Genomic DNA, 10478 nt, shown 5'->3' with positions numbered 1-10478 from the left:
GCTCTTCAGCTCAAGGCTAGCGCTCTACCACTTGAGCCACAGCACCACTTCCGGCTTTTTTCTTTTTGCTTATGTGGTGCTAAGGAATCGAACCCAGGGCCTCAGGCATGCAAGGCAAGCGCTCTACCACTGAGCCACCTTCCCAGCCTTGAAATTAAAATTCTTAAAAATTAGCTCATTCTCCTAAATATCCAACAGTAATTAACTTACTAGACATAGCTACAGACTACAATGACCATGTAGTTACCTAAGCAGCTATGAAATGATCTTAGAAGTACATTTTTAGGTTAAAAAAAGTAAACAAGATGGAGGTAGGGATATAGCTCAGAGTAAAACGCTTACCTATTATTCATGGCCCTGGATTTGACTTCTCCAGTACCCCAAGACAGCAAAGCAAAATGCAATGTAGAGTATCTTGCCATCAATCATTTTTTTTTAAAGGAGGAACAAGTTATTTCGTCAAGATGCAGAAAAACCTATTCATGAATTGCTTTACAGAAGACTTGAGGTCTAAGATGTGGAGATAAATAAGTTTTCATTGTATGCCCTTTCTTTGAGTATATTTTAATTTTATTGTCAAGGTGATGTATAGAAGGGTTACAATTACATAAGTAAGGTAGTGAGTATATTTTTTTTTTGTCGGTCCTGGGGCTTGAACTCTGGGCTTGGGTGCTATCCCTCAGCTCTTCAGCTTTAAGACACAGCACCACTTCTCGTTTTCTAGTGGTTTATTGGAGAGAAGAGTCTCACGGACTTTCCTCCCCCGGCTGACTTTGAACCCCAATTCTCAGATCTCAGCCTCCTGAGTAGCTATTACAGGTGTAAGCCACCAGCACTTGGCTGTGAGTACATTTCTTGTTGAACTTGTTACCCCCCTCCCCTCATTTTTCTCCCATTTTCCCTCCCCCATCCCTTTTTTTTTAAACTATGTCTGTGTATAGTCATCCTTTGGCTTAACATCAGAAATACATCACTAGGTAATTTTGGTATTATTATTTTGTAAATATTTGAGTGTACTTAAGTATTATAGCTCACTCTCCTCCCTTGACCCCAGGTGCTATAATTGTATATATACCATTGGCATATAACTAACTACATTTTCAATGAAAAGCTTAAAAATAAAGCAAAACTAGCTCATAAGCTAATGATATACTACTACCTTTGTCATCTCTTCAATTGTTTTCATGAAGTGCTATTTAAATCTTACCTTATTAATTTATATCCCACTGGAGACTCCTTTATCTTACATCTCCTGTAATATCTAAAAGACAGGCTGTCAATTATATCAAAAGGCAAAATCCTTGCCTTTGGGTTTTTGTTCAGCTGATTTTTCTTGGGGGGGGGAGGGCAAAAGGGGAGAAAGACTGCTTATTTTTGTGGAGACAGGATCTCACCATATAGTCTACAAAGTCTTGGGATTCGCTAACTGCCTGAAGTCTCCCAGTGCTGGTACCATCTGGCTTATATCCTTGGGTTAGTCAACACAAATATGCTGAATTTTTTAGTAAAGGTAACAAATGTCAGTTCAAATTCAATCTTTTCAGGTATACTAGTCTGAAGTGCTTATTACCTATTTTGAAGCGTGTGTGTATGGTAATAGGGTCTGAACTCAGGACCTTGCACTTGCTAGGCACATGCTCTTGCACTGTGACCATACCCCCAAGGCTTATTTTGAACTCTTTATTGAAATTATACTATTCACAAAATTGGCTTTTTCTCCCTAAATACCTACCTTGATTAAACCTAGTAAAATAATTTTTGTTGTTGTTGTTGATTGGTTCATTGTTTTTGTGTTGTTGAGGCTAAGCTGACCTACACTCCTGGCCTGCAAGTTGTTTTAAACAGCAGTTAACATAATTGGTTGTTGGGTGTTGATGGCTCATGCCTGTGGATATCTGGGGATTGCGGTTCAGAGCCAGGCCAGGCAAGAAAGTTGGTGAGAATCTTATCTCCAAGTTACCAGCAAAAAGTTAGGTATGGAGCTGTGGTTCAAGTGGTAGGGCACTACCCTTGGGCAAAAAAGCTCAAGGACAATGTCCAGGCCCTGAGTTCAAGCCTCAGAAGCAGTAGCAGCATAATAATAATAACTGGCTGTAGCCAGTATTGCTGGCTTACACCCGTAAAACCTAGCTACTCAGGAAGCTGAGATCTGAGGATTGCAGTTCAAAGCCAGCCAATTAATCACAGAAAAAGTCAGAAGTGGTGCTGTGGCTCAAGTAGTAGTAGAGCTCAGGGAGAACACCCTCACGCCCCCTTGGGGGGAAAAGGGAGGTAGAAACAGAGTTTTGGCTCAGCGGTAAAATGCTAGCCTTGAGTGACAAAGCTAAGGGATTAGCGCCCTGGCCCTGAGTTCAAATCCCAGGACTGGCATGTGTGCGCGTGCGCACGTGCACACACACTCACACAAACAGACACACACACACACACATACAGACAGAGGCTGGAATTCTGCTAAGAAAGCAGAAAGTTTCTTCTCATGTTCAGTATATTTAGGTTTTAAGAGCTTTTACTTGGACCTGTTCCAAACTATTTCTGGAGCTTAGTTACCCTAATATAAGAATGCAACAACTAGAAAACAATTTCTGAATATACTACTTTCTTTTTGGTTTATAGTGTTTTTCAAAGGGGTACTGTATTTAGGCAGGAAGATAAATTTCCATGGGCAGGACTGTCCATGGGTGCTAAGAGCCACTATCCATAGCTATAGCATAATGTAAATTTCTCGATAAAAGAGAATTGGATGCCAATTGAGAAGCACTGGTTATATGAACTGAGAAATTATAAGCCATGTGCATACACACACATATATATACACATACTTATATATTTATATTTATATATAACATACATATTTCTACAACATATTTCCATAAATGCAATTCAACTAATTAAAAGGTAAGCTGTACTTTAGGTGTAGTTCAGTGGTAGAACACTTGCTTAGCATGCAGAAGATCCTAGGGTTCAGTTTAAGCATCAACAGAGCCTGTACTCCTGGCTACTCAAGAGGCTGGGATCTCAGCATCACAGTTCAAAGCCAGCCTGGGCAGGAAAGTCCGTGATTCTTATCTCCAATAAACCACTCAGAAAACCGGAAATGGCATTGCAGCTCAAGTGGTAGAGTGCTAGCCTTGAACTGACCAAAAAAACAAAACATTTACAGTCACTCTACCTAGTATTATAGATGTCATAAACATGACATCCTAACAAATCACTGTTTAATTCTTTTCAATGAATGATTATCTAAAATCCTGCAGGAACAATTCTGCTGTTGGAATATTTCTGTTTAAATTTCCAAATAAATAACTTTTCTTTGCCATATTCATCTCTGATATAAACAATCTAATTTATATTTTTCCTAAAATTATTTATCCACGTTCTTCTAGACATGGCAAGTTACTTGAAGCCAGAAATTGTGGTTCATCTGCTTGGCTCAAAAATAGTAGGTAGTTGAGCTGGGAATGTGGCTTAGTGGTAGAGTACTTGCCTAACATGCATGAAGCTCTGGGTTTGATTCCTCAGTACCATATATACAGAAAAGGCTAGAAGTGACACTGTGGCTCAAGTGGTGGAGTGCTAGCCTTGAGTAAAAAAGAAACTCAGGGACAGTGCCCAGGGTCTAAGTTTAAGCCCCAGGATTGGCAAAGAAAAAAAAAAAGAAAAAGAAAAAAAATAGGTACTCAACCGAAGTACTGTGTCAGTAATTACTGGCCCCACATAATAGTCCAAGAGGCTCCAACTATAACCACTTTTTACATATAATAAATATAGTAATGACTCTAAAGCAAATAAGTGCAAGAAGTGATTTCTGGGTATCCTATAATCAAATTATAAGTAAATTTTAAGAAAGTGTAAATGTGTATTATCCATATAAATGCTAACTTTCAAAAGGCAGGATATTTAAGATTTATTACTCTCATAGACATGTTTTATCTATCCTTCACCACTTCAGTTTTAATTATGTATGTGTGCGCCCATGCATGTGCACTAAGGATGCATGGTAGGGCTAGTACATGCTAGGCCAGAACTCTTTCACTAAGCAGTTTCTACAGCCTTACTACAAATGCTCATTTAAATAACGAACAGTGGAACTTGTTTCCAGGAAGGAACCCAAAATGAGGAGCAAAACAAGTTGTTAACAATAAGAAAAACATTTGCCTTTCTATTCTATTTCTCTGAACTCAAGAAATGTTATTTTTCATCCTACATAATTAAAGAAAATTTATAAATTAAGGCTCAAATAATTTCTGTATTTGTGGATTTCACTATATCCTCCAACACACCTTTTATTAAGGTAAAAATTCAAAATACAAACAACCTCATTTTTAATTCATACAATTATATTCAACTGATACCTAGGTAGGAAGAATATACACTGTGGAAGGAAAAATCTCTAAAAAAAATGGAAAAAATAGATAACCACATGTAGAGAAATGAAACTGGACTTCTTTCATCATATTATATATATTATATAAAAGGTAGTGAAGATTTAAATATAAAACCTAACTCTACAAGCCTACAGGAAAACAGGGAAAACAGCATAAAACATTGAACTGGACAAGGACTTTTTGGATAGAAAATGGGATTGATTAATTACAGCAAACTAAAAAAGGTTCTTTATAGAGTTCTGCATAACATAGGAAAAGGAAGCAAACAGACAATATACTGACCAGAAGAAAATGTTTACAATCTATATATCTAACAAAGGGTTAATATCCAGACTATCTAAGATACACAACTAAAATTTAAGTTTAAAAAAAATGGGCAAAGCCCGGCAGCTGGTGGCTCAGGCCTGTAATCCTAGCTACTCAGGAGGCTGAGATCTGAGGATTGCAGTTCAAAGCCAGCCTGGGCAGGAATGTCCGTGAGACTCTTATCTCCAATTAACTACCAGAAAATCAGATTGGCACTGTGGCTCAAGTGGTAGGGTGCTAGCCTTGAGCTGAAGGGCTCAGGGACAGCACCCAGGCCCAGAGTTCAAGACCCATAACCACTGACAAAAAAAAAGACAAAAAGACTTCAATAGAATTTTCTCAGAAGCTCTATAAATAAATGGCCAAAATGTATATGAAATACTTTTGTATCTCAAAAGTTTCTCAACTGCACTAACACATCAGGAAAATGCAAATCAATGCTAGAGTTGTCATCTTAGTGGTAGAGTAGTGCTTAAGAGTATACAATCTCCATATCAGAAAAAAGGGGAGGGGGGAGAACCCCACAAAGAAGAGTGTCCCTTCCCTTCAGTTAGTAATATTATCAAAAAGACAAAACAACTACCATATGATCCAACAATCCTACCACTCAATATATAGCCAAAAGAACTGCAGTTTTATATATTTCATGTGGCACTATTCATAATAACCAAGATATACAATTAAATTATGTTATCTGTATCTATGAACTGACAAAAAAATACTTCACCCAGGCACGGTTAGCTCATGGCCTGTAATCCTAGCTACTCAGGAAGCTGAGATCTGAGGATCATGGTTCAAAGCCAGCCCAGGCAGGAAAGCCCATGAGACTCTTATTTCAAATTAACCACCAAAAAAACAGAGGTGGCACTGTGGCTCAAGTGATAGAGAGCCCTGGCCTTGAGCTGAGGAACAGTGCCCAGGCCCAGAGTTCAAACCCCCAACTGACAAAATAATAATAATAATAATACTTCACACGGGGCTGGGAAGGTGGCTCAGTGGTAGAGCGCTTGCCTTGCATGCCTGAGGCCCTGGGTTCAATTCCCCAGCACCACATAAGCAAAAAGAAAAAAGCCGGAAGTGGCGCTGTGGCTCAAGTGGTAGAGCGCTAGCCTTGAGCTGAAGAGCTGAGGGACAGCGCCCAGGCCCAGAGTTCAGGCCCCATAACCAGACCCAAAAAAAAAAAATACTTCACACACACAATGGAATATCATTTAGTCATTAAAAAGGATGCATTCTGTTATTTATGCCAATACGGACAGAACTGGAGGACATATTCAGTGAAATCAGCTAGGCACAGGAAAACAAATGCCTTCATTCATAGAAGGAATAAGAAAGGTTATTACAAGTGACTTGGAAAGGGAAGAAAAATCAAAGGAGACTTGTCAATAATATAGTTACAATGAAATGAAAGGAATAAGATGTCCTATTACAAAGAAGGGTAACACAGTTAGCAATAATGTTACATATATTTCAAAATAGCTAAACAAGGAATGGTCTCACCACAAAGATAATCAATGTTTTCAGGTGCCAATTACCATGGCTCAATCACTGCATAATATACACAGGTACTAAATAACATACTGTGCCCATAACTATGTGTTTTCTATCAATAAAAAATAAAAAATTAAATTCACTAAATACAAGTTAGGACTGCAAAAGCACTGAGTATCTTCCTTGATAGAAATATTAACCATGAGGCCTATTAACTCTTAACAAAAGGTTGTTCATCTTGACATTCTTGAAGTATGTCAATACCCCAATAGGAAAAACTTAGAAAAAATTAAATGATAATCTCAAGGTTGAAAAAGAAATAATTTCTTTTTCTTTTTTTGTCAGTTGTGGGGCTTGAACTCTGGGCCAGGGTCTGGGCCCTGTCCCTGAGCTCTTCAGCTCAAGGCTAGCACTCTACTGCTCTGAGCCACAGTGCCACTTCCAGTTTTCTGGTGGTTAATTGAAGATAAGAGTCTCACGGAGCCAGGTGCCGGTGGCTCACAGCTCTAATCCTAGCTACTCAGGAGGCTGAGATCTTAGGATAGAGGTTCAAAGCCAGCCCGGGCAGGAAAGTCCATGAGACTCTGATCGCCAATAAACCAAAACCGGAAGTGGCACTGTGGCTCAAGCGGTAGAGTGCTCGCCTTGAGCTGAAGAGCGCGGGACAGCACCCAAGCCCAGAGATCAAGCCCCACGACCAACCAAAAACAACAACAACAAAAGAGAGTCTCATGGACTTTTGGGCTGGCTTTGAACCACGATCCTCAGATCTCAGTCTGCTGAGTAGCTACAGTTATAACCATGAGCCACCAGTACCCAATAATTTCTGACTCTCAGTATTCTTAACACTATATTTACATCGCTCTAATAAACCATATATATATATATATATATATAACATATATACATAACCTAACCACTGCTTTGCTCCACTTCCTATCAAAATTCTACATAATGGTCTAGAGGCATGGCTCAAATGGTAGAGTGCCTGCTTAGCAAATTAAGCTGGGTGCCAGTGGCTCACGCTTGTAATCCTAGCTACTCAGGAGGCTGAGATCTGAGAATCACAGTTCAAAGCAAGCCCAGGCAAGAAATTCCGTGAGACTCTTATTTCCAATAAACCACTAGAAAACCAGAAGTGGTGCTGTGGCTCAAGTGGTAGATCGCTTGCCTTGAGCTGAAGAGCACATGGAAAGAGACCAGGCCCAGAGTTCAAGTCCCATGACCCACGGAAAAAAAAAAGAAAGAAAAGAAAAATCTCTCCCCCCAGAAAAACAAACCCAGTTAAGATACAATTGTACAATAATGTTCCATTATCTCCCATTGGATAGGATCACTAAATATGCTATTAAAAAAATATATTCTCGTGAGAATCAAACACCTAATACACCCTCTTCAAATAATAGAGATCACGTCTAAGTGCACGTCTATTGTGGAATTGAAGTATAAGAAATAATTTGTAAGTGGCGCTGTAGCTCAAGTGGTAGAGCGCTCGCCTTGAGCTGAAGAGCTGAGGGACAGCGCCCAGACCCAGAGTTCAAGCCCCACGACCGACATAAAAAAAAAAAAAGAAATAATTTGTAGGGCTGGGAAGGTGGCTCAGTGGTAAAGTGCTTGCCTTGCATGCATGAGGCCCTGGGTTTGATTCCTCAGCACCAAGTAAGCAGAAAAAGCCGGAAATGTTGCTGTGGCTCAAGTGGTAGAGAACTAGCCTTGAGCTGAAGAGCTGAGGGACAGTGCCCAGGCCCAGAGTTCAAGCCCAACTGACAAAAAAAAAAAGAAAAAAAAGAAAGAATTTGTAATTCTTGAAATCCATTTCATTTGTTTGATGTTTTCTGTCAGCACTAGTCAATAAAAGCAATTCATGTGTGGTACAATCAATCACTTTCTGATTTTTATAATACCATTTTATTCATTAAAAATAACTTTAAAGTGATAAATTCACGTACATGTAATGGTAAGCAGTACTGGGGTTTGAACTCAGGACCTAATGCTGGCTCTACCATATGAGCCATATCCCCAACTCTTTTTGCTTTCCTTCATTTTCAAATAGGCTCTCAGATTTATGTGGGGGACCATGAATCTATCTACATTTCCTACACAGCTGGGATGATAGATCACATACCAGACTCAGCTTTTTTACTGGTTGAGAAGGGGTCTTGTAAACTTTTTGCTTGGGCTGACCTCCAACAATGATCCTTCCAATCTCAACCTTAGGAGTAACTAGGGTTCAGGAGAGGTGGTTCAAGCCTATAATCTTGGCTACTTAGGAGGTAGAGATTAGGAGGCTGAGGCTCTTGAGAAGAGGCCAGCCTGCACAGAGAGTTCAAAAGGCACAGTGGCATCATAGGAGCATCATAGCTCAAGTAGGCCAGGGCATAAAGAGAGACCCTGCCCAGATAACCAACATTAAAAAGGGGTGAAGGCATAGTTCAAGTGGTAGAGTGCCTCTAAATGTGAGGGCCTGAGTTCAACCCCCAGTACCACCAAAGGGGTGGGGGGGGGAGAGCTAGGGGGGCGGTGCTAAGATTACACATATGAGCAACTAGGCCCAGCTGAAAGTAATAATTTAGTATCACATAGCTTCAAAGATTCCATATTCCAAGAATTATTAACCTCACGTATAAATGCTGCTGGTTAAGAATATAATAATTGTAATAATTAGCCTTGAAGCCATTAGTAGACACTACCAAGGGAATAAACAGCAAAGCTACACTTTTTATACTTTTCACTGGTTAAAAAGGCGAGTCTGTGGGACTGGAGGTGTGGCTCAGGTGGTAGAGGAAGAGCAGCTGCCTATGAGCAAAAGCATCAGACATGGAGTTCGAGGTCTAGTCGCACAACACCAAAAAAAATGCTGAATCTATTTGTAAATAAAAGACTTCCTAAATCTTTACATCTAAAAACCAAGTAAGTGTAAGCAGGTAGTTTCAAGGCAGAGAAATCTGCAAATTTCAACAATTCTTTCATGCTTAGAGATTCAAAGAAATGACAGATCGTTTAGTTTTGCCTCCCTTAAAGTGGGGGAACCTAGACAGTCCCTGCTTGATCTCATCAAGTTCTCCTTAAAATAATGAATCGATTCCTGACAATAATGCATACACAGCAATGGAGATTCTTTTGTATGTGATCAAGTATTCCTGTTTTTATGAAGAGATTGCAGAATCTGGAGGCTAGAACCTAAGTGAAATCATAACCTACTACAACATGCTAAGTTGGTCCACCCATTGTCCAACCTTAAGTTCAGCATGTCCAAAGTAAATTCTCTATTACTGGGTACGTTCACAAGTTAACTCTTAATGTTAACTCTGCGAAAATTGTTTGGTTTTATTCCCCCTCCCCCACCTCAATTAGAGAATTTATGATCTTCATCAAAGCCAGAAGCAATCTTGATGGAATATCAAACGTACTGGAGGACCTAAATTCTGGGTTCTCTCTAGAGCAAAGACTGTTTAAAAAAAAAAAAAAAAACATTCTAAACCCTGCTTAGAACGCAGTTACTGGTAAGCAATGTCAAGCAAAGGATGGAAAGACCCTCTCACAATTCGCCAAGAGACCAAACAGGGATGACTTCGAGAAACGTGGGGTGGGGACAGGGTGCAAAGAAGGGTAGAAATCGTTACTCTTCCAAGGAGGAAGGCAAAGGAAGAAACGACTCTGGACAAGCCGCCCCCAGAAGACAAGCGATCCTCTTCGAATGGATGGAGAGACAGCTCCTCTCCATGGAGGAAGGCTACCTCTCCCGTGGAGGCGCGTCTAGCTAGCCAAGGCAGCCGTGGACAACCTCCGCCCCCCTCTGCACATCGCCTGGTCCAGCTTGGAGGGGTCGGCAGGGACTGCCCCCACGGAACATCAACAAAGACCCCTTCAGTGGCAGGGCGAGAAACTCCAACAACAAAGGCCCGGGAGGGACACAGGGAGGACCGCGCCGGGGGCGGGACGGCTGGAAGCAGGCAAAGGAGTCCCCAGCCGTGGAGGCGGAGGCCCGCTGGAGTGGGAAGCCGAGGCTCAGGGGCAGGGTAATCCCCCGCGCACAATGAGGAGAAGAAGAGGAAGAGGCCCCGGCCTCCGGCCTCCCCTCGTCCTCTCCCCAGGCTCGCCATCTCCACCGTGGCCCCCGGGACCGCGCAGCCCCGACTTCTGGGAGGGGACAGGGAGGGAGGATTTTCCGCCCTGACCACAACTCCCTTCCCCCCTTGAAGCCCAGCGCTGCGGACGACAACAACCGCCACCACGGCGGCCACACAAAGGCGCCATCCTCGTCCTCCCCGCTCCCGCGCCCGGGCGGCGGCGCCG

At 41.4% G+C, this 10478-nt stretch overlaps 1 protein-coding gene across 1 annotated transcript in view; it reads right to left on the bottom strand.

The window, feature by feature from the left end:
- Positions 1–10478, bottom strand: part of Znf292 (zinc finger protein 292) — a 71152-nt gene that overhangs the window by 60374 nt on the left and 300 nt on the right. The window lies entirely within an intron of this gene.

The sequence above is a fragment of the Dipodomys ordii genome, unplaced genomic scaffold, assembly GCF_000151885.1.
Source record: "Dipodomys ordii isolate 6190 unplaced genomic scaffold, Dord_2.0 Scaffold158, whole genome shotgun sequence".
Taxonomy (NCBI): Eukaryota; Metazoa; Chordata; class Mammalia; order Rodentia; family Heteromyidae; genus Dipodomys; species Dipodomys ordii.
The sequence above is the reverse complement of the archived record's forward strand: the minus strand, read 5'-3'. Positions and strand labels throughout refer to the sequence as shown.